The 27,431-nt window shown below is 45.6% G+C and overlaps 1 protein-coding gene across 3 annotated transcripts in view; it reads left to right on the top strand.

Moving 5' to 3' along the window:
• LOC138299200 (carbohydrate sulfotransferase 5-like) overlaps positions 1-27,431 on the top strand; it is a 114,705-nt gene that overhangs the window by 34,522 nt on the left and 52,752 nt on the right. For 2 of the 3 annotated variants that reach the window (XR_011204720.1, XM_069237306.1), the window contains exon 2: positions 11,284-11,393. The gene's annotated coding sequence lies outside the window, so the exon portion shown is untranslated. Of the gene's footprint in view, positions 1-11,283; positions 11,394-27,117; positions 27,205-27,431 lie in introns of those variants that run through there. The other variant, XM_069237307.1, reaches the window with a different exon arrangement.

Raw genomic sequence — 27,431 nt, 5'->3', positions numbered from 1 at the left:
AACTTTGCACCTAACCTTTACCAGGTAAAGGTTAGACATATAGGTGACTTATAAGTTACTTAAGTGCAGTGTAAAATGGCTGTGAAATAACGTGGACGTTATTTCACTCAGGCTGCAGTGGCAGGCCTGTGTAAGAATTGTCAGAGCTCCCTATGGGTGGCAAAAGAAATGCTGCAGCCCATAGGGATCTCCTGGAACACCAATACCCTGGGTACCTCAGTACCATATACTAGGGAATTATAAGGGTGTTCCAGTAAGCCAATGTAAATTGGTAAAATTGGTCACTAGCCTGTTAGTGACAATTTGAAAAGAAATGAGAGAGCATAACCACTGAGGTTCTGGTTAGCAGAGCCTCAGTGAGACAGTTAGGCATCACACAGGGAACACATACCTATAGGTCACAAACTTATGAGCACTGGGGTCCTGACTAGCAGGGTCCCAGTAACACATAACAAACATACTGAAAACATAGGGTTTTCACTATGAGCACTGGGCCCTGGCTGGCAGGATCCCAGTGAGACAGTGAAAACACCCTGACATACACTCACAAACAGGCCTAAAGTGGGGGTAACAAGGCTAGAAAGAGGCTACTTTCTCACACAACCCCCCCCCAAACGAAGGACAATAAGGCTAACCTTGGCCAGTTGAGACTTTATTGTCTAAGTGGTGATAAGTAGAGAGTAGCTCTGCAATAGACTGGTTACTCCCTTTATCATCCACTATATGGTTACTTCCCTGTGGGGATGTAAACCACCCTGTTTGAAGTTTTTTAGCTAAGCAACACTGTGAAGATGTATTTTCAGAGTTTCTATCAGTAAGTTTTAGTTTAGAGCAGTGGGAATTGTCCACTAAACCTATTTGTAATGATAGAAATTCCAGACAGGGATGCTGTCTCAATAAAGCCATAGCTGGGCAAAAACTTTGTCCATATGGCTGGAAGAGAGAACAGGGATGCTGTTTCTCTTGAGTTGGAGCAGGGCAGGGATGCTGTCCTATGAGCTCCACACTAGGGCAGGGATGCTGTCCTAAGTGTTGTGAGGCAGTGCAGGGTTTCTGCACTAAAGTTTCTCTGGGAGGGTTGGAGGGATGCTCCATGTTAACTAAAATGGTGCTCTTTTTCTCACCAATATTAGTTATCCCACAGAGAGGTACTTCTACCTCAGGGAGTACAGTTTTGCCAACTGATGATTCCCTTGGAATAGGTGCCACCCCAGGAGAGGTTTCTCCCACCACAGGAATGGTATCCTGAATGGTAGGGTGGTTAGGGGATACTGTGATACCCTTTTTACCTGTTGATGGAGAGGGATCCTGAGTTTTCAGGCCTTCTCTCCTTTGCTTTTTCATTTCAGTAGAAATGAGAGGGAACAATTCCTCAGGGATGCCCAGCATGGCTGCATGGGCATAAAACTCTACATCAGCCCAACCTGAGGCCTCTAGGTCATTACCTAAGAGACAGTCTACAGGTAAGCTAGGTGATACCACCACCTGCTTAGGGCCAGTAACTCCACCCCAACTAAACTGAATTATAGCTAAGGGAAGAAACTTAGTGGAGTTATGGACATCAATAATCTTATACTGTTGTCCAATGATGTGTTGTTCAGGATGCACTAGGTTTTCAGTCACCAAAGTGATACTGGCACCTGTGTCCCTGTAGGCCAAGGCCTCAACACCATTTATTGAAACTGTCTGCCTGTACTTATCCATTGTAAGGGGACAAGCAGCCAGTGTGGCAAGGCCAATGCCACTAGGTGTGACAGAAACTGTCTTGGGACTGACTACCCCAGTTTCTACTATGGACCCATAAGTGAACCCAACTACACCCTTAACTTGACTGTTGCCAGCAGTCCCACCACTAGTACCACTACTGCTAGGGGCACTAGAGCTTGATGTATTAGTGGTGGTAGGCTCAGGGGGTTTACCTGGACAGGACTTATCCCCTGGCTTATGGCCTTTGTTTTTACACACAAAGCACCAAGGCTTTTTAATGTGTGTGGGTTGAGAAGAAGAGGAAGAATTTGTTTTATCCCCACCCTCTGAAGAGTGTTTAAGATTTGAAGAAGGATCTTTGGTTTTACCCTTATCCCCATGCTTATCTTGAGATTTTTCACCATCTTTCTTCTTATTGCCATCTTTGTCACCCCCTGTATGAACTTTTCTGTTCACCCTTGTTCTGACCCATTTGTCTGCCTTCTTTCCCAATTCTTGGGGAGAGGTCAGATCAGAGTCTACCAGGTACTGGTGCAACAAATCAGACACACAATTATTAAGAATATGCTCTCTCAGGATCAAGTTATACAGGCTGTCATAATCAGTAACATTACTGCCATGTAACCACCCCTCCAAGGCCTTCACTGAATGGTCAATGAAATCAACCCAGTCTTGTGAAGACTCCTTTTTGGTCTCTCTGAACTTTATCCTGTATTGTTCAGTGGTTAAGCCATAACCATCCAGGAGTGCATTCTTAAGAACTGTAAAATTATTGGCATCACTTTCTTTCACAGTAAGGAGCCTATCCCTACCTTTTCCACTAAATGATAGCCATAGGATAGCAGCCTACTGCCTTTGAGGGACATCCTGTACAACACAGGCCCTCTCAAGTGCAGCAAACCACTTGTTAATGTCATCCCCCTCCTTAAAAGGGGGAACTATCTTGTGCAGATTCCTGGAATCATGCTCTTTTACAGGATGACTATGGGGAATACTGCTGCTGCCACCATGGGTTTCTAAACCCAACCTCTGTCTTTCCTTCTCTACTTCTAAGGATTGTCTATCTAAATCCAGCTGTTGCTGTTTAAGCTTCAGTCTGGATTGCTCCACTCTCAATCTATTGAGTTCCCTTTCTAACATTCTGTCATCAGGGTGGGTGGGAGGGACATTCCTAGACACAGAAGTATGGTGAGAATGGACAGAAGGAGACCTGTCCCTTACAGAGGGCACCCTAACAGCTTGGCTGACAGTGTAATGTGAGAGCACATCATCTGTATGATGTGACTCCACCTCAGTACCAACTATGCTAGACTGTCTTGTAATGGGAAGGCTAAGAAGTTTCTTTCCTGAACCTTTACCTGGGGGAGTCCCTGGATCAGATTGGGAACCATTAGCTACTTTTTCAACAGATGGGGCACTTTTAGCCTTATCTTGTTCTCTAAGCATGTTAAGTAACAATTCCAAGGAAGGATTCTTCCCTACACTTAAACCTCTCTCTATGCAGAGACTCCTTGCTCCTTTCCAGCTAAGGTGATCATATGCAATCTTAGACAGGTCAACATTTTGGCCTGTGCCAGACATTTTTTTGAGAGAGTTAAAGTGATAGAAAAAGAAAAAAAAGTTTTCAGAACTTTTAGAAAGACAGAAAAAAACTTTTTAAACTTTTTAGAACTTTTTAGAAAGTTTAGAAGTACTTTTCAGCACTTAGAAAAGAGTGAAAAGAGGAAATGCAAAACTTTTTAGCACTGTGTACACACACTGAACTTGTTTTGTATATTTTTCTCTTATGAAAAGTACAATGACAAGAGTGGTAAGTAGTCTCAAAGCACTTATCCCACCGCTGCACAACCAATGTAGGAGGCTGGACTGGCTTGTAGTGAGTACCAAGGGGTACTTGCACCTTGCACCAGGCCCAGTTATCCCTTATTAGTGTATAGGGTGTCTAGCAGCTTAGGCTGATAGATAATGGTAGCTTAGCAGAGCAGCTTAGGCTGAACTAGGAGACGTGTGAAGCTACTACAGTACCACAAGTGTCACTTGCACAGTATCATAAGAAAACACAATACACAGATATACTAAAAATAAAGGTACTTTATTTTTATGACAATATGCCAAAGAATCTCAGTGAGTACCCTCAGTATGAGGATAGCAATTATACACAAGTTATATGTACACAATACCAAAAATATGCAGTATAGTCTTAGAAAACAGTGCAAACAATGTATAGTTACAATAGGATGCAATGGGAACACATAGGGATAGGGGCAACACAAACCATATACTCCAAAAGTGGAATGTGAACCACGAATGGACCCCAAACCTATGTGACGTTGTAGAGGGTCGCTGGGACTATCAGAAAATAGTGAGAGTTAGAAAATTAGCCCTCCCCAAGACCCTGAAAAGTGAGTGCAAAGTGCACTGAAGTTCCCCAAAAGACAAAGAAGTCGTGATAGAGGAATAATGCAGGAAAGACACCAACCAACAATGAAACAACTGTGGATTTCCAATCTAGGGTACCTGTGGAACAAGGGGACCAAGTCCAAAAGTCACAAGCAAGTCGGAGATGGGCAGATGCCCAGGAAATGCCAGCTGCGGGTGCAAAGAAGCTTCTACTGGACAGAAGAAGCTGCGGTTTCTGCAGGAACCAAAAGGGCTAGAGACTTCCCCTTTGGTGGACGGATCCCTTTTGCCGTGGAGAGTCGTGCAAAAGTGTTTTCCTGCCAAAAGAACGCCAACAAGCCTTGCTAGCTGCAAATCGTGCGGTTAGCATTTTTGGATGCTGCTGAGCCCCAGGAGGGACCAGGAGGTCGCAAATTGGACCAGAAGAGAGAGGAGACGTCGAGCAAGAAAAGGAGCCCTCTCTGAAGCAGGTAGCACCCGGAGAAGTGCCAGAAAAAGGCACTACAAGGATGTGTGAAACGGTGCTCGCCGAAGTTGCACAAAGGAGTCCCACGTCGCCGGAGACCAACTTAGAAAGTCGTGCAATGCAGGTTAGAGTACCGTGGACCCAGGCTTGGCTGTGCACAAAGGATTTCCGCCAGAAGTGCACAGGGGCCGGAGTAGCTGCAAAAGTTGCAGTTCCCAGCAATGCAGTCTAGCGAGGTGAGGCAACGACTTACCTCCACCAAACTTGGACTTAAGAGTCACTGGACTGTGGGAGTCACTTGGACAGAGTTGCTGGATTCGAGGGACCTCGCTCGTCGTGCTGAGAGGAGACCCAAGGGACCAGTCATGCAGCTTTTTGGTGCCTGCGGTAGCAGGGGGAAGATTCCGTCGACCCACGGGAGATTTCTTCAGAGCTTCTGGTGCAGAGGGGAGGCAGACTACCCCCACAGCATGCACAAGCAGGAAAACAGTTGAGAAGGCGGCAGGATCAGCGTTACAGAGTTGCAGTAGTCGTCTTTGCTACTATGTTGCAGTTTTGCAGGCTTCCAGCGCGGTCAGCAGTCGATTCCTTGGCAGAAGGTGAAGAGAGAGATACAGAGGAACTCTGATGAGCTCTTGCATTCGTTATCTAAAGTTTCCCCAGAGACAGAGACCCTAAATAGCCAGAAAAGAGGGTTTGGCTACCTAGGAGAGAGGATAGGCTACTAACACCTGAAGGAGCCTATCAGAAGGAGTCTCTGACGTCACCTGGTGGCACTGGCCACTCAGAGCAGTCCAGTGTGCCAGCAGCACCTCTGTTTCCAAGATGGCAGAGGTCTGGAGCACATTGGAGGAGCTCTGGACACCTCCCAGGGGAGGTGCAGGTCAGGGGAGTGGTCACTCCCCTTTCCTTTGTCCAGTTTCGCGCCAGAGCAGGGCTAAGGGGTCCCTGAACCGGTGTAGACTGGCTTATGCAGAATTGGGCACAAATGTGCCCAAGAAAGCATTTCCAGAGGCTGGGGGAGGCTACTCCTCCCCTGCCTTCACACCATTTTCCAAAGGGAGAGGGTGTAACACCCTCTCTCAGAGGAAGTCCTTTGTTCTGCCATCCTGGGACAAGCCTGGCTTGACCCCAGGGGGGCAGAAACCTGTCTGAGGGGTTGGCAGCAGCAGAAGCTGCAGTGAAACCCCTGAAAAGGCAGTTTGGCAGTACCAGGGTCTGTGCTACAGACCACTGGGATCATGGGATTGTGCCAACAATGCCAGGATGGCATAGAGGGGGCAATTCCATGATCTTAGACATGTTACATGGCCATATTCGGAGTTACCATTGTGAAGCTACATATAGGTAGTGACCTATATGTAGTGCACGCGTGTAATGGTGTCCCCACACTCACAAAGTTCAGGGAATTGGCCCTGAACAATGTGGGGGCACCTTGGCTAGTGCCAGGGTGCCCTCACATTAAGTAACTTTGCACCTAATCTTTACCAGGTAAAGGTTAGACATATAGGTGACTTATAAGTTACTTAAGTGCAGTGTAAAATGGCTGTGAAATAACGTGGACGTTATTTCACTCAGGCTGCAGTGGCAGGCCTGTGTAAGAATTGTCAGAGCTCCCTATGGGTGGCAAAAGAAATGCTGCAGCCCATAGGGATCTCCTGGAACACCAATACCCTGGGTACCTCAGTACCATATACTAGGGAATTATAAGGGTGTTCCAGTAAGCCAATGTAAATTGGTAAAATTGGTCACTAGCCTGTTAGTGACAATTTGAAAAGAAATGAGAGAGCATAACCACTGAGGTTCTGGTTAGCAGAGCCTCAGTGAGACAGTTAGGCATCACACAGGGAACACATACCTATAGGTCACAAACTTATGAGCACTGGGGTCCTGACTAGCAGGGTCCCAGTGACACATAACAAACATACTGAAAACATAGGGTTTTCACTATGAGCACTGGGCCCTGGCTGGCAGGATCCCAGTGAGACAGTGAAAACACCCTGACATACACTCACAAACAGGCCTAAAGTGGGGGTAACAAGGCTAGAAAGAGGCTACTTTCTCACAACGCCCAATAAAACCATTTCTGGGAAATTCATTAGTACGGAGTCCATCATGGCTGACAGCATCTCGAGAACTCTATGCCAGTATAAAAGGAGAGTGGGGCAAGACCAAAGCATAGCAAGCAAATTGCTATCTAATTGCATACAGCAAGGACAAATGCAGCTGCAGCTCCCTGGTATATTTTAGTAATTTGAGCAGTTGTAAGGTAGGCTCAGTTCCAAATTTTAAATTCAATATAATTAAAATGGGAGCTACTGAATATTCCAGGTTAATCTCCCAGTTATCAATGTGTCCCAAACTGTATGCCACAGGTTTTAAAATGTTTAGAAACATAATAAAAATGTTGCAGTTGCTTTCTCTCTAAGATAGCTTGGGTAAATTTGGTTAGGGTGGATGCCCTTGACACCATGCTCAAGGGCATTAATTTACTATTGAACAAGGACATAATGTGCCACCTGAATGTAGCATTCCTAGTGGCAATCACATAAAGCCCATAATGAATAGATAGTGCTATGTAGAAAATAGCAAATAAACCAACTGATAAAGTAGTCTTGTATGGCCTCTCCTTGGATGTGTCCATACAATTGACTTTTTGCCTTGATATTTTGACCCTTTGTCCTGAATTTTTGTCCTGAATTTTGACACTTTGTCATGATTTTTGTAACAGCCCTGTCCAGAATTTGCCTCCATAGCTGGTGGTCACCCTAACTGTGCTCCTTTGTATGTGTTGGGAGTAGCTAAGCTGCACCATATGCTTTAACTGTGTGCCTGGCAGCGGTGCAGGGGCTGCTGCTTCCTGGAGACCAATCATCAGGCAAGCTGAGCCTCAAGCCACACCCTCGATGAGTCTTCCTATCCTATCTTCAGGCTGTCCCGCTCTAGTCCATGCATTGTCACTGAACTGGATTTGGAACAGTGGAGTCTTCACCCCCCTGGTCTTTGGAAATCTGCCACATATGATTGGCACCAAATATCAGACCATTCCGTATTCGCTCATTGGATCTGACACACTGACAGCACCATAGGCTTGCCTCTGGGACACACAGGTGCATTGTTCCAGATTCTGATCTGAAAATACCCACCTACCCCATGGAATTTCAGGAAGCATTAACTTAAAGCAATTATTTTGGGAATCATTATGGAATCCTTCAATGGGTCCGACCGGAAGACTTGATCCGTAGGGCCTCTGTAAAGTGAGGCATAACCAGCTATTTGTATCCTGGTGCCCACTGGTGCCAGCTGGCGGTTGTTAACCTGTATAATTTCCCTTGATTTTATGTCCGGTGCGCAGAAACCCACGTGCCACAACAGGATCTAGCTGGCTTGTTTATTACTAGTGTCCATAGTAGCAAAATCGTTTGTATTAAGTATTTTAACCTCGTCTCTGCTCAAAAGAATTCCTGAGCCCATGGGCCAGTTTCAGATTACGTTTGATGATGTAAAAGCCAGGAAGTTTCAGCCTGTATGTGCTAAAAATATATTTTTAAATACACCTTTCTGCCCTTCTGTCGCTCTGAATGAAAAGAATTCACAGGGCAGCCTTTGGTTCCCTGTGACAAGTGCTGTCAGACTATCAGTTAAGAGGGAAACTGGAAACCCTCGTGACGCAGGCCATCGTCTCACTGTGACGCAGTGGGGGCGGATTTGATGCATGATTGACCGCATAAAATGGAGGCAGGTGGGAGGGAGGCATAGCTCGGTTTTGGATCGACAATTCCAGAAGGCCAGGCGCTGATCCAGAGCCAGTCACCCGGCACGAGCTGAGCTCCGGTCGGCAGTGGCTTGAACACCTATGTGTCTTAATGATGCTGTCGTAGGGCCTAAAAATTTGGTTCTTGCTTGTTTAGCACTACTTGTCTTTTTGCGTGTTTTTACCACCTTCGAAAATAATTTCGAGTCATTAAACAAAATTTGGCGATGGCAGCGCTACCTTTGAATCACATGTCACCAACAAATCGGACCCTCGGTAAACTTACAGTTTTGTTGCCGATAGACACAGGTCTATTTTTACTAGGAATAAAGTTAAAAGAGAGAGGGCCTGGGTTTATAAGTACACTCCATTGAGAGGGACGCCCCCATATTGAATTTAATTTACAAACAAGCAGAAAAGGGTGTGCCATAAAAATAGACCAAGGGCCTGAGTACGAGTATGGCGGTTGAAAACCCGACCGCAAGACCCGCGGTGAGGAGACTGTTGGCGAGGTGGTGGTCTCTCTACCGGCCCTATTACAACTTTCCCACTGGGCTGATGGGCAGGAAATAAGGTTCCCCCTCGTCAGCTCAGTGGGAAAGGTGCTGCAACATTGTTCCTTGCTCATAATTGAGCCAGCAGCAATGCTGACACACGTAGGGTGCACCAGAGCCCTTGAAATTACCACTGTCTGCATGTGCATTTCAAGGGTGCATGAAAAGGCTGGCAGAGAGCAAGGTTGTAATCAGCAGGATGGCGCTGAGTTTAGCGCTGCCCTGGCAGATGAAAACCAGGACCGCCGTCAGCCTGTCGGGATCACTGATCCTGGCGGGCATGGCAGTAGGTTGGTGGGTCTGCCCACCAACCTCATAATGTGGTAGTCAGACCAACACAGCCGCGGTGGTCAGACCACCACCGCAAGTCTGGCTGTCTTGAGACCGCCAGCCTTGTATTCGGGCCCCGTTGCTTTGAAAGAGAACAGACCTTCAGGGAAAGTCGGGAAACCTTTGGAACTCCCAATCTATTTTTTTTTTAATTTGAAAAAAATACAGTATTTTAAAAACAGCCAGAATAGCATTTTTCTTGGGCCCACAGCTTTAGACTGATATTTGAAATACAAATTAAATTTAATTCAAAAAGAAAAAAAACACATATGTACAAGAGAGGAGTCCTCATTGAACAATGGTGTAAGGGTATAGGAAGGCATAAAACAGTCGCCAAATTATGTAAAATGGTGCACTTGATTCAGTTGGCACTAGGCAGCATGCAGATACAAAGGGGTCTGCGCCAGGTGGACTGCAGACACAACAATTCGTCATATTAAATATGTAGCTTCCCCATTGAGATCTGGATTTTTCTCAAGAACTGGGGTGAGCGCAGCATTCAAAGGTGACCAGAAGTTTGAAACCTCTAGTCCAGCTGTGAATGCAGAGAGGCTGGCAGCAATTTAAGGAGAGGTTGGAGAGGTTTTGGGTAGCCCAATATCCATAGAAAATATTAGGGGGTGAAACCACAGCTCCCCTCCCAAAGCCTCAATGAGACCTCAGGAACCTCAATCGCTGGGGCAGATATTTTAAAAGTGGGTAGAGCAGAGCACGGTCCCTCTCTCCAGTCATCAAAGAGGCCCTTTGGGGAGATAAGTTTGTCTTTACTCAGTCCTCTTCCTGGCTCACACAGGCTCCCAGCCAATCACCATGCTGCTGACAGCAGCGTTGTGATTGGTCTGAGCGGCCTGCTTCACCGCTCAGACTGGGAGTGGGAGCCTGGGCATGTTATCCCCTCAGCTGTGTAAATCAACCGGGAAGAGAACATTCAAAGTGCGCACATCTGTTTGGATGGCCCAACGTGGCCGGCCAAACAGACATTTGCACTTTGTGCAGCAAAAGCTCTCCCGCAGCCCCCTCCCTCCAGCCCAGTCCCGCATCTTACTCCCAGGAAAAATAAAATGATAATAACATTGAGTTATTATCATTTGATTTTTCCTTTCCCCACAATCCAGTGGAGCAACGCTCCTGGGCCTTAGCGGAGGAGCAGCCCCTGCTTCCCTACTTTTCTGATGCCTCAGGGCCACAAAGACTTCACCCCAGAGAAAAAAATCCCTGAGCATTGGAAAATAGATGCAAAGCCTGCAAAAATCGTCGCAGCACCTGCCTTGTGGTAAAAAAATTGCCACATCGCCTACCGGATCGAAGCAGCGCCTGCTCCTTTTACCAGCGTGTCAAGGATTTTCAACGCCTCATCCCTGGATGTCAAAATATCCCTGCATCGCAGTAAGGAACCAAGGCTGTGCTCCTGGAAATCAACTCATCACCTTGCAGCATGGAAAAAAAAGAGACATCATCTGTGCCGCTCTGAGAAATCTGACATTGCGCCTTATTTTCCAGTGCATCTCCTCCTCTTCGGCCCATTTGTTGTTATTTTTGTAGCATCCCAGGTACTGAGTGTTACAAGGATATAACCACTGATTCCTAAGGATTGAGACTCATTTAAACTTTTAAAAAGTGATATCTTGGCTTGTGCATATTGGATTTTTGTTGTTTTTATCTTATTTTATTCAGATAAAAATGAGCTATTTTTCCAAACTGGTGTGGAGTACTTTTTGTGGTGTTTTCACTGTGCTACTGTATGAATTATTGCACAAATACTTTACATATTGGCTTCTAAGTTAAGCCTGCCTGCTCTGTGCCAAGCTACCAGAGGATGAGCATAGGAGAATTTGGATTTTGTTGTCACTTACCCTGACTATCATTGTAGTCCCTACTTTAACTACTACCCATTAGAGACCTCAATTTCTAACATAGGTGATCAGCAATGAGACTTGTGTTTGTGCAGTGCCATACAATAGCTACATGTACGCTACCCACCCACAGTCAAAGGTCAATTTGATTTGCTTTATTTTTCTGCAATTTTCCCTGCTTTGCATCTTTTAAAATCCTATACATCATGTCTCTTGCAGGGTCCACAAGTTGAGCTGGGGAGTTTGACCTGGCTAAGCTGGAGCAGGCTTAGTGACGGTGACCCGAGGAACCCAACCCCCAGGTTCATTGTGGTTTCCCTGCAGGACAGGTAAGTGTTATGTGCTTCCACCCTGTGGCACTGCTAATTACCTCCAGTATTACATCACTCATCACATGTTCTATGATGCTATTGATAACATCACTGCAACCTCTGAAATCGCATCATTGATGACAACACTGAGCATGGCGGCGCATGAATTATAGTTACTTTAGAGCACAAGTTATACTTGCATGAGATAACTATAACCTCTTTAATGCATACACCATTCCTCTGGCCAGCGTCATCCATACACGTCTACTTTCTCCTACGCTAATGACACGCAACCCAAACTCTCCAACTTGGCAAGACCCTCAAGATAAGAAACAGGTTTCCTGCCTGCATGACTGAAGTTGCTAACTGGATAAAAGCCAACTGTCTGAAGCTTAACACCACCATAACAGAAGTAGAGATCTTTGGTAAGAACACCTCGCCATAGAACTCCAACTGGTGTCTGGTAAAACATGGACTCACAACCAAGATCCATCACCAGAAATCTCAGAATCATCATCAACAGCAACTTGGGAATGACTACACAAGTCAATGCTATCATTGTATCATGCTTTCACATGCTGAAGATCCTGAGGACGATCTTAAGTGGCTCCCAAGCAACACAAGAAAAACTGTCACTCACCCCCTAGTTGCGAGCAAGTTGGATTACAGGAACACCCTTTTCACTGAATTACCAAGCAACTTAGCAGAAGACTACGAACCATCCAGTATCTTTAACCTCATGGTTCTCAAATCCTCAGAGTTAGTGAGATGCTCAAAAGAGTCCACCTCCAGGCAGAACCACAACTGTATGCCATTGTAGCCTAAATCATTACTGTGGCCAGGTGATAGAAGGGTATTATGGTATGGAATATCTGAGAAGGAGACCTGAAACAAAAGCAATATTGTTAGAAATGGTGTTCTCTTGTTCCAGTAATTACCAAACATCTCCCTATATATTTCCCCAGACGCTTTTCACCTGTAAAGAGAAGTCTAGTTGGCTCAATCCTTAATTCAAACTCCTCGGCTATTAGGATCACCTTGGATTATACCTAAAATATAAACATGTCCTTATTCAATGAAACCTCAACTAGACAAGTTTTCTTTTTTCAGAATAATAAATATTCTTGAACCATTCTTGTAGACATACTGCAGGGATTGTTCAAAGGCGCGTCAAAGTTCACAGCAGAGAGGGGTCTCTTGATCTCCAATAAAATGAAATGAAGTTTGTCTTTGATTTTATTTACATTAGTCAGATTTTTAGGGATAACGTTCCAATGAACTGTCAAGAACAATTGCTCCCAGTGTTGAGGAGATATTTCTCTTATGTTATTAATTATTTTTTTAAATCCAAAAACAAAACAAAACTAATTTATTATGGATTTATTCCTGTAACCTTTTAAAATTTGAACTGCTTGAGACTGAACTTAGATTTGTTAGTTTGCATTTACCAATACAGAGTCTTTGTGGGCCCTGACCCCAAAATGCAGCTCAAAAAGATCTTTTTCAATCTTAAAATCAAAAATAGTCTTGAACTTGAATCATCGTCGGAGAGCTTAAGAGCTAGGTAGCACAAGAGCAATTTTACCTGGAGTTCAGTCCGGGCTCAAAATACCTTAGAAAATTCTTCCTTGATGACAGGAGTTCAAACATGCTTTCTATCTCCCTGGATGACTGAGGATAATGTGCAATGTGCATAGGGCAGGGCTGTCTTTTATAGCAAGTCCCTGCCCAAGATGGCATGGTTTTTCTTTAAATTCATTCATCATAGGCGCATTCAATCAGATGTCATGTCAGATGATCTCACACTTGGATGCTAGGCGTGGCCACTTTAATTATGCAATTGTGTGGCTGCAATGGTTTTTGCATAATTAGAGATTTGTGCATTTGCTACATAATTCATTATCTGCTTCATAATCTGCAGATTTTAACAAAAAAATTGCTTCTAGCTCAAATGATTCAGAAGTTACTAAAAATGCAGTGACATGTATTGTCTCGTGGTGGAAGGCTCTTTGCAAAGCTGTACTGGTCACCATTCTGTTGCTTAATGTTATATTTGGGTGTGAAGTTGGTACTAGTGGGGTGCAACCAGTGCCCAGAGAGGGTTAGCAAATTTAAAAATGAGAAAATAAATAAGTAATACCATTACAAAATGTGCTGCATTATACAGCGTAAGTCACCTTTTTCTTTCTGCATAATTTTCTCAACCATGCCTTATAATTTGGCCTTCTTCTACCGCATAATTCCAGTGGTCCTGATGTTAGGTAACTACCTCATCTAGAATTTGCTGCTGTTGTGACATACAACACAACTTTCCACATTGCACTCACATTGCATCACACTTCAGGGAGCTCCACTGGCTCCCAATACACAAATCACACTCATTTAGAACTTTTCACACAAACACTAAACACTAAAGGCACTACACAACTGATGCTCCACCTTAAATGAACAGTTGCATCTCCTCCCACCAAGCACCCGGAAACCTCAGTTCAGCAGGATTCCCACTCACACACATCCCACTTGAACACAGAACCAGGGGCCAGATGTAGGTAGCCTTTTGCGCCTCGCAAACGGCGAAAAACGCTGTTTACGAGGCGCAAAAGGGCTCACGCGATGCAGAAACACATTTTGCGAGTCGGTACCGACTCGCAAAATGTGATTCTGACTCGCAAATAGGAAAGGGTGTTCCCTTCCTACTTGCGACCGCATCGCGATGTAGAGTTGATTTGTGACCGCGAAAGCGGTCGCAAATCAACTCGCAGTTACCATCCACTTGAAGTGGATGGTAACTCATTCGCAAATGGGAAGGGTTCCCCATGGGACCCCTTCCCCTTTGTGAATGCCCCAAAAAATATTTTTTCAGAGCAGGCAGTGGTCCTATGGACCACTGCCTACTCTGAAAAAACCGAAACTTCCTTTAAGGAAAACGGGCTGCAAAAAGAATTTAAAAAACTGCTTTATTAAGAAAGCAGTCACAGACATGGTGGTCTGCTGTTCCCAGCAGGCCACCATCCCCGTGAGTGCCTAGACTCGCTACGCGGTCGCAAACTGCGACCCACCTCATAAATATTCATGAGGTGGGTCTTTGCGACCCCATAGCTAGTCGCAGAAGGTGTCTAATCAAATCAAATCATTAACATTTATAAAGCGCGCTACTCACCCGTGCGGGTCTCAAGGCGCTAGGGGAAAGGGGGGGTTACTGCTGCTCGAATAGCCAGGTTTTTAGGAGTCTCCGGAAAGCGGAGTGGTCCTGGGTGGTCCTGAGGCTGGTGGGGAGGGAGTTCCAGGTCTTGGCCGCCAGGAAGGAGAAAGATCTCCCACCCGCCGTGGAGCGGCGGATGCAAGGGACGGCAGCGAGTGCGAGGCCAGAGGAACGGAGGAGGCGGGTGGGGACGTAGAAGCTGAGGCGTCGGTTGAGGTATTCCGGTCCCTTGTTGTGGAGGGCTTTGTGTGCGTGGGTGAGAAGTCGAAAGGTGATCCTTTTGCTGACTGGGAGCCAATGCAGGTGTCTTAGGTGTGCGGAGATGTGGTTGTTGCGGGGTACGTCGAGGATGAGGCGGGCCGATGCATTTTGAATGCGTTGCAGGCGATTTTGGAGTTTGGCTGTGGTCCCGGCGTAGAGGGTGTTGCCGTAGTCCAGGCGGCTCGTGACGAGGGCGTGGGTCACGGTTTTTCTAGTGTCGGCGGGGATCCAGCGGAAGATCTTGCGGAGCATGCGGAGGGTGAGGAAGCAGGCGGAGGACACAACGTTGACTTGCTTGGTCATGGTGAGAAGAGGGTCCAAGATGAAGCCGAGGTTGCGGGCGTGGTCTGTGGGGGTCGGTGCGGTGCCGAGGGCTGTGGGCCACCAGGAGTCGTCCCAGGCGGACGGGGTGTTGCCGAGGATGAGGACTTCCGTTTTTTCAGAGTTCAGCTTTAGGCGGCTGAGCCTCATCCAATCTGCGACGTCCTTCATACCCTCTTGAAGGTTGGTCTTGGCGCTGGCGGGGTCCTTGGTGAGGGAGAGTATAAGTTGGGTGTCGTCGGCGTAGGAGGTGATGATGATGTCGTGCTTGCAAACGATGTTGGCGAGGGGGCTCATGTAGACATTGAAGAGTGTCGGGCTGAGTGATGAGCCTTGAGGTACGCCGCAGATGATCTCGGTGGGTTCTGAGCGAAACGGAGGGAGGTAAACTCTTTGGGAACGGTTTGAGAGGAAGGAGGCGATCCAGTCCAGGGCCTGGCCTTGGATCCCGGTGGAGCGGAGGCGGGTGATTAGGGTGCGGTGACAGACGGTGTCGAAGGCAGCCGAGAGGTCGAGGAGAATGAGGGCGACTGTTTCACCGTTGTCCATCAGGGTTCTGATGTCGTCAGTGACTGAGATGAGGGCGGTTTCCGTGCTGTGGTTGGTTCGGAATACGGTTTGTGAAGGGTCGAGCATGTTGTTGTTTTCCAGGAAGGTGGTCAGCTGTTTGTTGACGGTCTTCTCTATTACCTTGGCTGGGAAAGGCAGAAGAGAGATGGGGCGGAAGTTTTTCAGGTCGCTTGGGTCAGCCGTAGGTTTCTTTAGTAGGGCGTTGACTTCGGCGTGTTTCCAGCATTCGGGGAAGGTAGCAGAAGAAAAAGAAGAGTTGATGACGGTCTGGAGGTGCGGGCGATGATGTCGTCGGCTTTGTTAAAGATGAAGTGAGGGCAGGGGTCCGAAGGGGCGCCGGAGTGGATAGAGTTCATGATGGATTTGGTTTCTTCAGTGTTGATGTGGGTCCAGTTGTTGAGGGTAATGGCCGGGGGTGCGGGTTCGGTGGTGTTCGAAGCTGTCGTGGAGGTCGCTGATCTTGCGATGGAAGAAAGTGGCGAGGGATTCGCACAAATCCTGTGAGGGCGTGACGGCGTTGGCGTTGGGGTTGGAGAACTCCTTGACGATGCTGAAGAGTTCTCTGCTGTTGTGGCTGTTGTTGTCCAGTCTGTCGGTGAAAAAGTTCCTTTTAGCAGCGCAGATCAGGTGGTGGTGTTCGCGGGTAGCGTTCTTGAGGGCGGTCATGTTGTCAGCGGTGTGGTCCTTGCGCCAGGCCTTCTCGAGGGCGCGACAAGTTTTCTTTGATTCTTTGAGGGTGTCAGAGAACCAGAGAGGTTTTTTGGTGTTGGTCTGTCGATGCGTGCGTTTGAGGGGAGCAAGGTTGTCTGCGCAGTTGGAGATCCAGTTTGTGAGGCTGAGGGCTGCGTCGTTGGGGTCGGTGGTGAGGGTGGGTTGGTTGTCGGCGAGTGCGGAGAAGAGTTGTTCTTCGGGGATCTTGTTCCACTGTCGACGAGGGATGGGTTGAGTGCGGAGGTGGCGGGTCTCGCGTCGGAATGTGAAGTGGACACAGCTGTGGTCGGTCCAGTGTAGAGCGGAGGTGTGGCTGAAGAAGACGTGTTTGCAGGCGCGGACGGGCGCAGACGGGCTTGCCTCTGGTGCGCCTCCGGCGCGCCAGCGGCGCGGTCGCGCAGCGGCCGCCATATGAGGTAGGGGGGGGGGAGGGTGGGAGGGGTCAGCTGGGGGCGAATGTGAGCTTGGGGGCGGGGGCGTGCAGGAGGTCGCGGCGGGAAAGTGCGAGGGAGGGGGGACAGGTAGAGTGAGAAGAGCTGGGGGAGGGGGGTTTAAGGGTGGAGGGGGGTGAGTGTTAGGAGGTTTAGGAGATTAGGGAGAGAGATAGGAGTAGGGTTGTGAAGATAGGGGAGGGGGGTTGTAGAGGTGGGTTAGGGTGAGAGTTAGAGTGAGAGGATAGGAAGATAGGTAATAGAGGGGGTGGCGGGAAGGGGGGAGAGATAGAGAAATAGATAGAGAAAATGGATAGATAGAGAAGTCGATAGAGAAATAGATAGAGAGATAGGTAGATAGGAGGAGGTGGAGAGTGAGGGAGTTAGATAGTGAGATAGAGAGATAGAGAGATAGGTGGATAGGAGGAGAGAGGGAGGTAGATAGCGAATGGGTTAGATAGGGGTGATAGAGAGGGGGAGGCGAGTGAGGGAGGGGGATGAGGCAGGAGCAGGATGGCAGGCGCGGGGAGAAGAAGACGGAGGAGGCAGAGGAGCCGAAGACAGAAGATAGAAGACAGAAGAGAGAAGAACAGAAGACCGGAAGAGCAGAAGAACAGAAGACCGGAAGAACAGAAGAACAGAAGAACAGAGGACTGGAAGAACAGAAGAACAGAAAACCGGAAGAACAGAAGAGAACAGAAGAGCAGAAGAGCAGGAGTCCAGAAGAACACCGAACACAGAAGAGCAGAAGTTCAGAGAAGAGCAGAAGATCACAGATGAAGATACGAAGAACAGAAGGCAGAAGACAGGCATAAGACCTCAGAAGAAGATGAAGAAGAAGAGAGGCGACAGGAGAACAGAGGACCGGAAGAACAGAAGAACAGAAGACCGGAAGAACAGAAGAACAGAGGACCGGAAGAACAGAAGAACAGAAGAACAGAAGAACGGGAGTCCAGAAGAACACCGAACACAGAAGAGCAGAAGTTCACAGAAGAGCAGAAGATCACAGATGAAGATACGAAGAACAGAAGGCAGAAGACAGGCAGAAGACCTCAGAAGAAGATGAAGAAGAAGAGAGGCTACAGGAGAGGCAGAGAAGCACACAGAAGAAGAGAGAAGACGGGGAGAAGAAGAGTACAGAAGAAGATTACAGATGAGGAGCGAGCAGGAAGAACAGAGAAGAAGAAAAGAAGAAAAGAACCAGGAGAGAGGGTGAGTAGCGCAGGGCAGGGCGAGGGGCTGGGAGGTGGGGGGTACTTACTGTGAGGTGGGTCTCAGGAACTCAGGAACCTGGAGGAGCTGGAGGAGCTGCAGCGGCAGGGGGAGCGACCTACCCTTGGGTCTGAGACACCTTTCTGCATTTCCTTTAGCGAGTTGCAAATTGCGAGTCGCTGGGACTCGCAATTTGCAACTCGCAAACGGAAACCTACCTACATCTGGCCCCAGATCTCTTCTATCGCTCCTAAAGTGTGGAACGACCTGCCTCTGAATATCAGCGCTTCCTCCTTTCTTCTTGAATTCTGCAAGAAACTGGCTTTTCAATTAACCAATCTACCCAAGGCAGGGATAGGCACATACACCTGCTGTACAGATGAGAATCCTTGCCAGTGATAGTGTACCTTACAATTATACATACCATGACCCGCTTGGTACTCCTTATCCATCCATGGCCCCTAAAAACATAACAACCCCTTATTTTTTAAATGACATAACGAAATATATGTACATGTCGCTTAAAACGCCCAGTGTTCCCTCGGTTCCTAAAAGGGCCTGTGTGGTTCTTACTTGAATGATAATGACTGAATGTTAAAGGTATTGCGTGGTAATGGTTGCATAGTAAATGAGGAGGCATCAGACCAGTTTGTTCAATGAGGTTTGTGCCATTTATCCAAAAGTCTTTGGACCTGATTCACAAACTGCACTTTGTAGTAGGTTATGTACTACTACAAAAGGTACTACAAAATGCAATTCACAAGCTATGTGCAGAGTTTTATGACTCAAAACTCTCTATAGTTATGTGTACAGAGTTCTCTGCTATGATTGTGGAGTCTCCAAATGTAGACAACTCCGCACACATAAGTATAGTTCTTGAATGGTTTGTGAATACCTAAAAGTCGTAAACTTCTACAAAAGTGTAAGTTTACGTTCGTGATTTAAGCCCTTTGTCTGTTCCCTCTCGGGTATGTCTTGACCTCTGATAACTGATTTGACATTTTATCCAGAGCCCATAAGTTCCTTGATGGGAATGACTTACTGAAGGCCAAATTGTCCACTTGCCTTCAAGTGTAATCAAAACTACAAAGCCAAAGCAGACCGGCATACTGTAAGTGAGGCGAGAGCACCTTCTGCTTACCACTAACATTATGGAGCACTCTACAACTAAGGGAATTAAAACATACAGGAGCAACCCCCCTCACCTTGGTATCCCGGGAGCCCACGTAGTCATATATACACACAAATTTTACAAAGTGTGGTGAGGGACCCTCTTTTTGCAATATACCCACATTACAGGAACACTGTAGGTGGTTGATCGGTGCAGCAGGAAGGAGCCAGATTGTGGAATAAGTTACCAGAAGATTTTATAAAGATTGAATGTTGGCTAGCGGGATCATATAGGTGTTAAAAAAATTTGCTTAGGAACCCTATACACTGTATGGGACATTCACTATGTCTTACCTGCCAACCTCTGAATAAAGCCTTGTTAAATCTGCCTTGAGGGAGTAGGCCAACTCACAGTGAGAGAGTTCTAGAAGAATTCCCTGCAGGATGACATTGTCTAGGAAAGGATATCACGGATGTGCAGAAAGGACAAAGAACTTTGACCAACTAGCATAGCCTCTAAGAGAGGGGTTGCGCTGCTGAGGGAAGACAAATGTAAATGTAAATGAGGCACCCGCACAACCACTCAGGGCACCTGCTGGAGGGCAGCAGCATGCCCCAGAAGACTCCCAGTGCAAGAAGAAAATATACACCTCAGAGGCTTCCAAGAGGGAGGGGACAGAGGCTGAGGTGAAGAAGGGCACCTGATTGATCTGCCTGACAGGGCCAGACATATGCGTTGTGCCCTGGAGAAGAGGACACCTCCAACAGTAATGGTTACAGAAGGGTTGCCAGCCACTCTACAATGAAGGGAATTAAAACATGCAAATGATTCAGAGCATCTTAGGAAGTAAACTTGAGTCTGACTTTATTTATGCCTTGTCTTTCTAGTGAGATATATGTATTTAGGGTAAGTATGTACACAGTAGTTTATACAGCACATCTAGAGAAAAGGTAGGTGAGCACTGTACATGGTCGAAATAAAAAAATACAATCATCATGTGAAAGGAAAGTTAGCTGAGTTGTAAATGGCAAATGAATTGCAATATAGCGTCCTTTAAAGGAGTAAGTCTAATTATTTCTTAAGTTGGAGCAGTGTCAGGTCATTCCCTACGGAGACAGGGATGTTGTTCCAGATCATGAGTGTGTAGATAGAAAAGGCCTGCTGCCTTGTTATTTCTTTTTTACACTTCTTGGTGTGCAGTCTGATGCTGTCCTAGCTGAGGGTGTGACAAGAACCACTAGAGATGGTGAGCTTGTTTGCAAGATAAGCAGGAGCACATGTCAAGTTCACCTTGTAAGTGATGCAGGTGGTTTTGAAGATGCTGTGAGTCGCCAAGAGGAGCTAAGGAAGTTCGATCAGAATAGGGATAATGTGATCGTATTTCTTCAGGCCCCGGATGAGACGTCCTGTGGCACGCAGGATGCCTTTAAGGCACGCATCTGTGAAGTCTGGGAAGCCATGGAGCATGGCGTTACCACTATCCAGCTGCGATTCAAGAGTTCAAGGGCTTTAACAGTAGTTCTGAAGTCACTTTCTGAAAGAAAAGGTTTCACTTTCTTTAGAAGAACTGGGTCCTGGCCATCTTTGGCAATGTGCTCACTGAGAGTGAGGTTGGTGTGCAGGGTGAATCAAATTGACTTTGCATATGGTGAAAGTAGGGGTTTGAAACCATCTAGATTCATGTCATTGAGCGGGGTTTCTACTATTTCTTATGTGTTGTTTTAGGCAAATAATAGGAATTCTGTCTTGCATGGGTTATGCTTTAGGTATTCCCTGGACAACTAGGTCTGGATGATGTGAAGGCCGTATTTGAGGCACTGAATGTCCGTCTGAAGCAGAGGAGACTTTTAAGTAGAGTTGTGTATCTTCAGTATACTGGTAACTCTTGATGCTGTGTCTGCAAGTAGCACATCCAGTGGCTTCATGTACAGGTTGAAGATGTTATGAGACAGTATGGAATACTGGGGGACTCCACAGCTTAAGGGGATATTTTGGAACCTGAAGGTGCCCCTCTGAAAGAAACTGATCTTGGTTGAAAAGGTAGGAGGAGAATATTGCCAGTGAATCCCATTCAATACTCTAGGCTGTGTATGAGGATGGGATGGTTAACTGTGTTAGAGATAGCTGAGAGGCCCAGCAATATCAGGAGGCTGGGTCATTTTGAACTGTGATTAGGAAGCTATGATGTGTAAGGAAGAGGTTTACATGCTGCAACTTTATCTGAATTTAGACTGGTAGTCATGCAGGACAAAGTTAGCATGGATGTGATCTTGGAAGATCAATGGTCTTGCCGATGAACTGTAGGTGAGTGAAGAACCAGTATTTGGTGAGGTCATCTGGGTCCATTGTAAGTTTTTCTTAGGAGTGTGAAAACCGGGTCTGTCTTGAGATCTTCTGAAAGGATGCCTTAAATGAGGGAAGCTTGACCAATATGGAGTAGGGGTGAAAAAGTGAGCCCAGAGAGAGCTCTGATGAAGGATGAGGATAAGAAATCATCTTCAAAAGAAGTGGGTTTCAAAGAGTTCAGTATATCGGTGGGATTTGCAAGAGATAAGGCTTTGATGGCTGACCATTGTGAGATTCTATGGTAAAGGATGGGCATAAGAGTTTAAGTAGGCTTGGTGTTGTTGGATCCTGTTGGTCTGGTATTGTTCACTGAAGGAGAGGTTGATGGCATTGCATTTTTCTCAATAGTTGAGTCTAGCAGAGTGTTAATACAGTGTTTTATTTTCCTGAAAAGCATGCTGCTTCTGTTGATAGCTTCATTGATAGTGTTGGTATAATACTTTGCTTTGGCTGATTTGATGACCTGTTCGTCTGCTGCACGTAGGAACTTCATTATCATTAGGTCAACAAGAGTTCTGTTTTTATTTCATTTTCTTTCTTGTATGCATGTTGATCATTTATTGTCATCAATACCAGGGTGCTGAAGGTACAAGGGTTGGTCTTGTCTTTTGTGTTTATTTTGGTTTGTTGATAGCACAATGAGCAGGGAGATAGAGATAGCAAAGTGGCTGGTTCAATCCAGAGACATGAGTGGTTTGCACTAGATTACTGGCGATATTGAGATGATGAGGTTGGGGATGTGGCTTTTGGAGTGTGTTGGTTATGTGTCATGCCCTAACACGTTGAGTGTGTCAATGATGTTGAAGAGTGTGTTTCTTGTTTTTTGTGCTTGTGTCGTCTCAAAGGTTTAAGTCTCCTGACATGGTGGTGTGTGCATGTCAAGTTGAAAAGGTGGTGAGGAATTGTGAGAATTTGTGGTAGGCCTGTAGATGAGATGGCAGTAAAAGTTGCAGAGACAGGTAAATGGCATGTCAGCAGCTTCAAAGAGTTGGGTGTTACTTGCTTGCCTAAGGTGCAAGACCAAGAAGACTCATGGATGTCAGAAAGGTCGCATTTTTTCTGAAGTGTGCATTCCACACATGCTGGATGCTGTAATCTGTGGAATGAAGTATGACTAGGATGTACAAAGATGAGGGAGTTAACCATGTTTCTGTAATGATAAAGGGTTGAATCCTGTAAGAGATTAGAGTATTATTTAAGGGAAGTAGTGAGAGCTAACTTCAATTAATCAAAACACTTGTCTGGATGAAACTCAAATGTCACTAAATAAACCTGTGCTTAACCAGTAGTTTGCCAGAAAGCAGTCCTAACTTAGAGGCAATGTATAAAATATGTATGCAGTATTCTGACAGCAATAGAGTGAAAAACATACAAGAAAAATCCCAGACCAATTTAGAAACATAGAGTACATCTTAATAAATAAAACAACAACAAAAATCTAATCGATAGAACTAGAGTTGTGAAGTTTTAATGTTTAAGGTTCACAGTATCTCTTAAAAGCTTTAAGCGCCAATCACTGTCATCTGGTTGTACTTGACCAGTCTAAGGGAAGGTTTATGGCTGGCTGTGATGTAGAGTGGGTTTGATACATGGACTAGGTTCATCCCGGTGAGAATCTTTACCTTCGGATTTAGGGATGGGTGTCAGAAATCCTCAGTGAGGCAAGGCAACAGGCTTTGGATGAAGTAGGCTCGACATTGTGGTGTAACCGCTGGGCCATTTCTAGTGGCAGGAATGCTTGGAGCAGGATACATTTAAATTTTGTGTCCAGAAAAGGTCCCTAGATGGCTGGATACTTTTTTCCCAGTGAAGATTTCTATATTTGGATTCAGTCACTTTTTTGGAGCTAAGATTATTCCAGCAGGGCAGGGCTGCAGGCTTTAACCAAGGTGGGCTCCACAAGGCCAGATACCGTATCCGCAATGTCACGCTGAATCGGATTTGCTGCTATGGAGAAGAGCATAGCAGGAGCAACCTGAATCTAGCCCAGCAGTGAGGCACCTTCATCAGATCCGCATGGCAGGTTGGTCTTGGACCTCCATCAATTCTCTGAGCAAAGAGTTGGCAAAATGTTTGGGAGTCCTAGGTTTTAGGAAACATGAAGAGGAGTACACTTTGACACCAGCCAAAGGTTCAGGACCTTATAGGCAGCACCGGGGGTCAAGACTCACTCCAACAGAGGCCACCTGAAGTGTCGGGAAGGTCCTGTTGGTACTAGTCAGCAGGAAATGCAGGAAGAGGCCTGTTGGTGTTTGTTTTGTCCCTATAGCCCACACAGCAGGTCAGGTGTATGACTCTTAAAGTCCACTTCCTTGTCCTCAGTAAAAAAGAAAGAGCAGGTCCAGTCTTCAAGGCTCTTCTCAGGTCGCAGAGAGGAGGTGCAGTCCTCTCCCCATGTTCTACAGGTCCAGAAGTGATCTAAGGTGGGTTCTGTGGGTGCTACATTTATGTCCATTTCCAGTCTGTGGGTGAGGAAAACTCCTGTACATTTCCTAAGCACTGAGGTAAACGTTCCCTGGGGTGATCCTACCCACATTTGCAGCACTTACTGTGTGTTTTACAGTAAGCTATCCCATAGTGCCCCTCTCTACTTAAATACAACATGGCAGAACCTTTCTCCCCCGATCAGAGCTCCATGTGCCCACACAGAGGTGTGGCTACTATGATTTGGCAAACTCTCCCTTGTGGTCACTCCAAACCAGTTCTGGGGCAGCCCCACTTCCACTAGGTTTGAAGCCACGCTTCTAGTAAGACAGGGTAGGCAACCTTTGAAGCTCAAGAAGGGTCTCAGCACAGTTCTGCAGGACATCCTACTCACATCTCCACACCCACACCCTTTGTCGACTGCTTGAAAGCAATCCATAGCTCACCACAATGGAACCATCAACAGTCAGAGGATATTGTATGCTGCAGAAAGGCCCTTTGTCTTAGGCAGGAAAAAGGCATTTTTCTAAAAGTGTTGTTGTCAAAATAGTAATATAAAATCTAACTTGACCATCAAGTTGGATTTTAAATTACTATTAAAATGAGTCCTTGAACCATTTTTGAAGTTACTCCCAAAGTAAATGTAACCATTTATGCTGGTATAGTGTACCTCACTATTTTCCTATGGCAGGGCTACTCCTACCACAGTGAAAAACGGCGTGTGAGGCTGTTCGATGCCAGGGCATGTGGACATGTAAAAAATTAAATAGACATATCCTACTTTTTCAATACCATGCAACCTGCCCTCTTGAATTTTAGGTCCTACCTTAGGGTGAGTTATAAGTACTAAAATGAAAGTATAGGCCTGACTAACGTTTTATTTTGCCATGTAGAAATTGTAGCATATAACTGCATATCCAGGCTGCAGGGGAGGCCTGGAGACATGTTTTCCAGTGCTATTTCAGTGGGTGACACAATGAGTGCTGCAGTACCTTTGTAGCATTTAATTTACTGGCCCAGGTGCATGTAGCACCATATACTAATGCCAGAAAAGTAAATTAAATGGGACAATTAGGTGTATGTCAGTTTTACCAGTGTTAGAAAAGTAATCACAAGCATGTTATCACCAGTTAGCATAAGTAAAGTGCATACAGTCCTTGGACCAATAAAGACGGCTTGAGCGTAAGAAGGCAAAGATCTGAGGGAATACTCCACAAAATGGTTCTCTAATATAGGTCTGTAATTTCTGGCACAAGGAGTACTGCGGAATGAGTGTTAAAGAGCATAAGTGGGAGTGGGAGTTCTATCATTTGAGAATGTGTGGCAGTTATTGAGATATATATGAGGTTATATAAGTGTCTGTGTTGTCTAGATATGGGTGCCATGCGGGGATTGGAAATCCCCACCTTGTATTACAGGGGTTCTGGCCCAAAGGAATGAGAGGCCCTGGAAAATGGATTGAAGCACTGAGAAGGCAGGGGAAGTGAGGTACAGAAAGATGATCACGAATAAAGTGTTGCCACGTCCTGTGCAGCTGGATGATGGGAAATCCAGTGATGTCACTTATTGTGCAAATGCATGTAGTGAAATGCAGTGATGACAAATCCTGTGAGCTCTATTATGAGAAATCTAATGTTAAATAATGTATTATTACCAAAGTCAGTAGAGCTGATTGTATCCATTGTGAAAGGGTTTGATAAAATCTGGAGGTCTTCCTTTTGACTTGTATAAAATTGGTGACAAAATTCAAAGGCCTACTTTTGTGTTTAAGCTGGCAAATTCTGCTGCCATTTTTACATTCAAGGGGTACTGGTAGTTTTACATGCCACAGAGGCATGCTGTTTGTCAGTAGGTACATCTCAGATAACAGAAGCAGACTAGGGTTAAAGGGTTACTTCTCATGTACGATGAATTCATTCTAAGGATAAAGGATCTGCACAATAATTATCTGCACAATCCTTTTTAGAATGAGTTTTACCAAAAAACGTTCTCTTAGCTGTGCGTGCAATAAAGCACTCTAGGAAATCCAGCTTTTCTACTCGAGCACCCTGGATTTTTGCAATTTGCTAAACCCTGTGCACTATAATTATATTAACCAGTAGTATAGTGCTTGTGCTCCCTCTTTAAGCAGGGTTACATTGTCTTATTCCCAACTGTAACCTTTAACTTCCCTGTAAATCCATTGTATATGGTGCAGAAAGTACAACCAGGGCCTGCAAGTTGAATTGCTACTTGTGGACTGCAGCACCTATAGCGCCATCCACTACAGTGGCAGTGCAAGCACGGATTCCGGTCCACTCTGTGCAGCCTGACTGCTGCAGTTGGACCTGCAGTGCTACCTGTTTGATAGGTGAAATCTCTCTTTAAAATATTAATAAGTCACCCCAAGTGTGCCTGGTAACCCACAAGGTAGGGTGCACAGTAGGTAAGAGTGGGTCATATTGAAAATGTATATTATTATCTCACTACAATGATAAGGCCCAAAAAGGAATTTTTGTGGTTGGCCGAGCCTTCCTATGTAGAAAACCAGAGTGCATATTAAAATACGAAGGCCCATATTTAAACTTTTTTGCGAGGCATTTACGTCATTTTGTGACTGTTTGTCAGTCAAACTCTTGGTTTGTCCGCGCTATTTAGTCAGGCACATGGTCATCTTTCTGCCAGCAGAAAACTTAAACCTTTAAATTATGACTTTCTTTTTTCCTGTTCAGGAGCACCAGGGAAAAACTGGTGGTCAAGAACAAAAAAGGAAAAAAATAACTCACGCACTGAGAGAAAATGCTCAATTTGTCATTGAATGTTTTGAGATTTTTTTTTTTTCAAAACCAAAAAACACTGATGCTGGATGGCTGCATTAAACATGATAGCCACTCAGTAAAGCTGAAGCGCTTTAGAGGTGCAACTTTAACTGCAGCTCAGCTGGAAGCACTGAGATCCCTATCTCTCTACCTGCCTTATGGAGATCTTTAAATATGGCCGTTAGTCTTTTTAAGGGCAAGAGTGTAAATCCACAATGAAAGTGTAGCCCACGTTCTGTTTGCCTGCATGGCTTATATGCGCCCGAGATTGACTTGGATTTAACCAGTTTGCTTACAATTAGGAGTAAGGAACTATGCAATAGCACTGACAATTATATGGTCTGATCCTAGGCCACTATATGCAGGTTCAGTTGAAAAGTTTCTGGGCAGGACATGGATTATAGAGCGAAAAATAATGCCAATCTAATCACAAACTTTCCAGGTGAGTTGGCATGTGTTCTATACTCATTTAGTTTGATGGCTGATGTGTATCTTCCTTCTTCTCTTGTTGCATTTTTTTTCTTTTTTTTTTCATTGCACTTTGCACTTTATCGAATGGCTGAAAAATTGTGCCCACCTTTATAATTGACGACATTGGTGACTGGCCAGAGATCAAAAAATGAATTTATAGTAAAGGCTAACCTGATTTACGAAATAATAGTGTGACTG

This window comes from Pleurodeles waltl, chromosome 6 (assembly GCF_031143425.1).
Source record: "Pleurodeles waltl isolate 20211129_DDA chromosome 6, aPleWal1.hap1.20221129, whole genome shotgun sequence".
Lineage (NCBI taxonomy): Eukaryota > Metazoa > Chordata > Amphibia > Caudata > Salamandridae > Pleurodeles > Pleurodeles waltl.
Note: the sequence above shows the minus strand (reverse complement) of the source record. Positions and strands in the feature narration are given on the sequence as shown.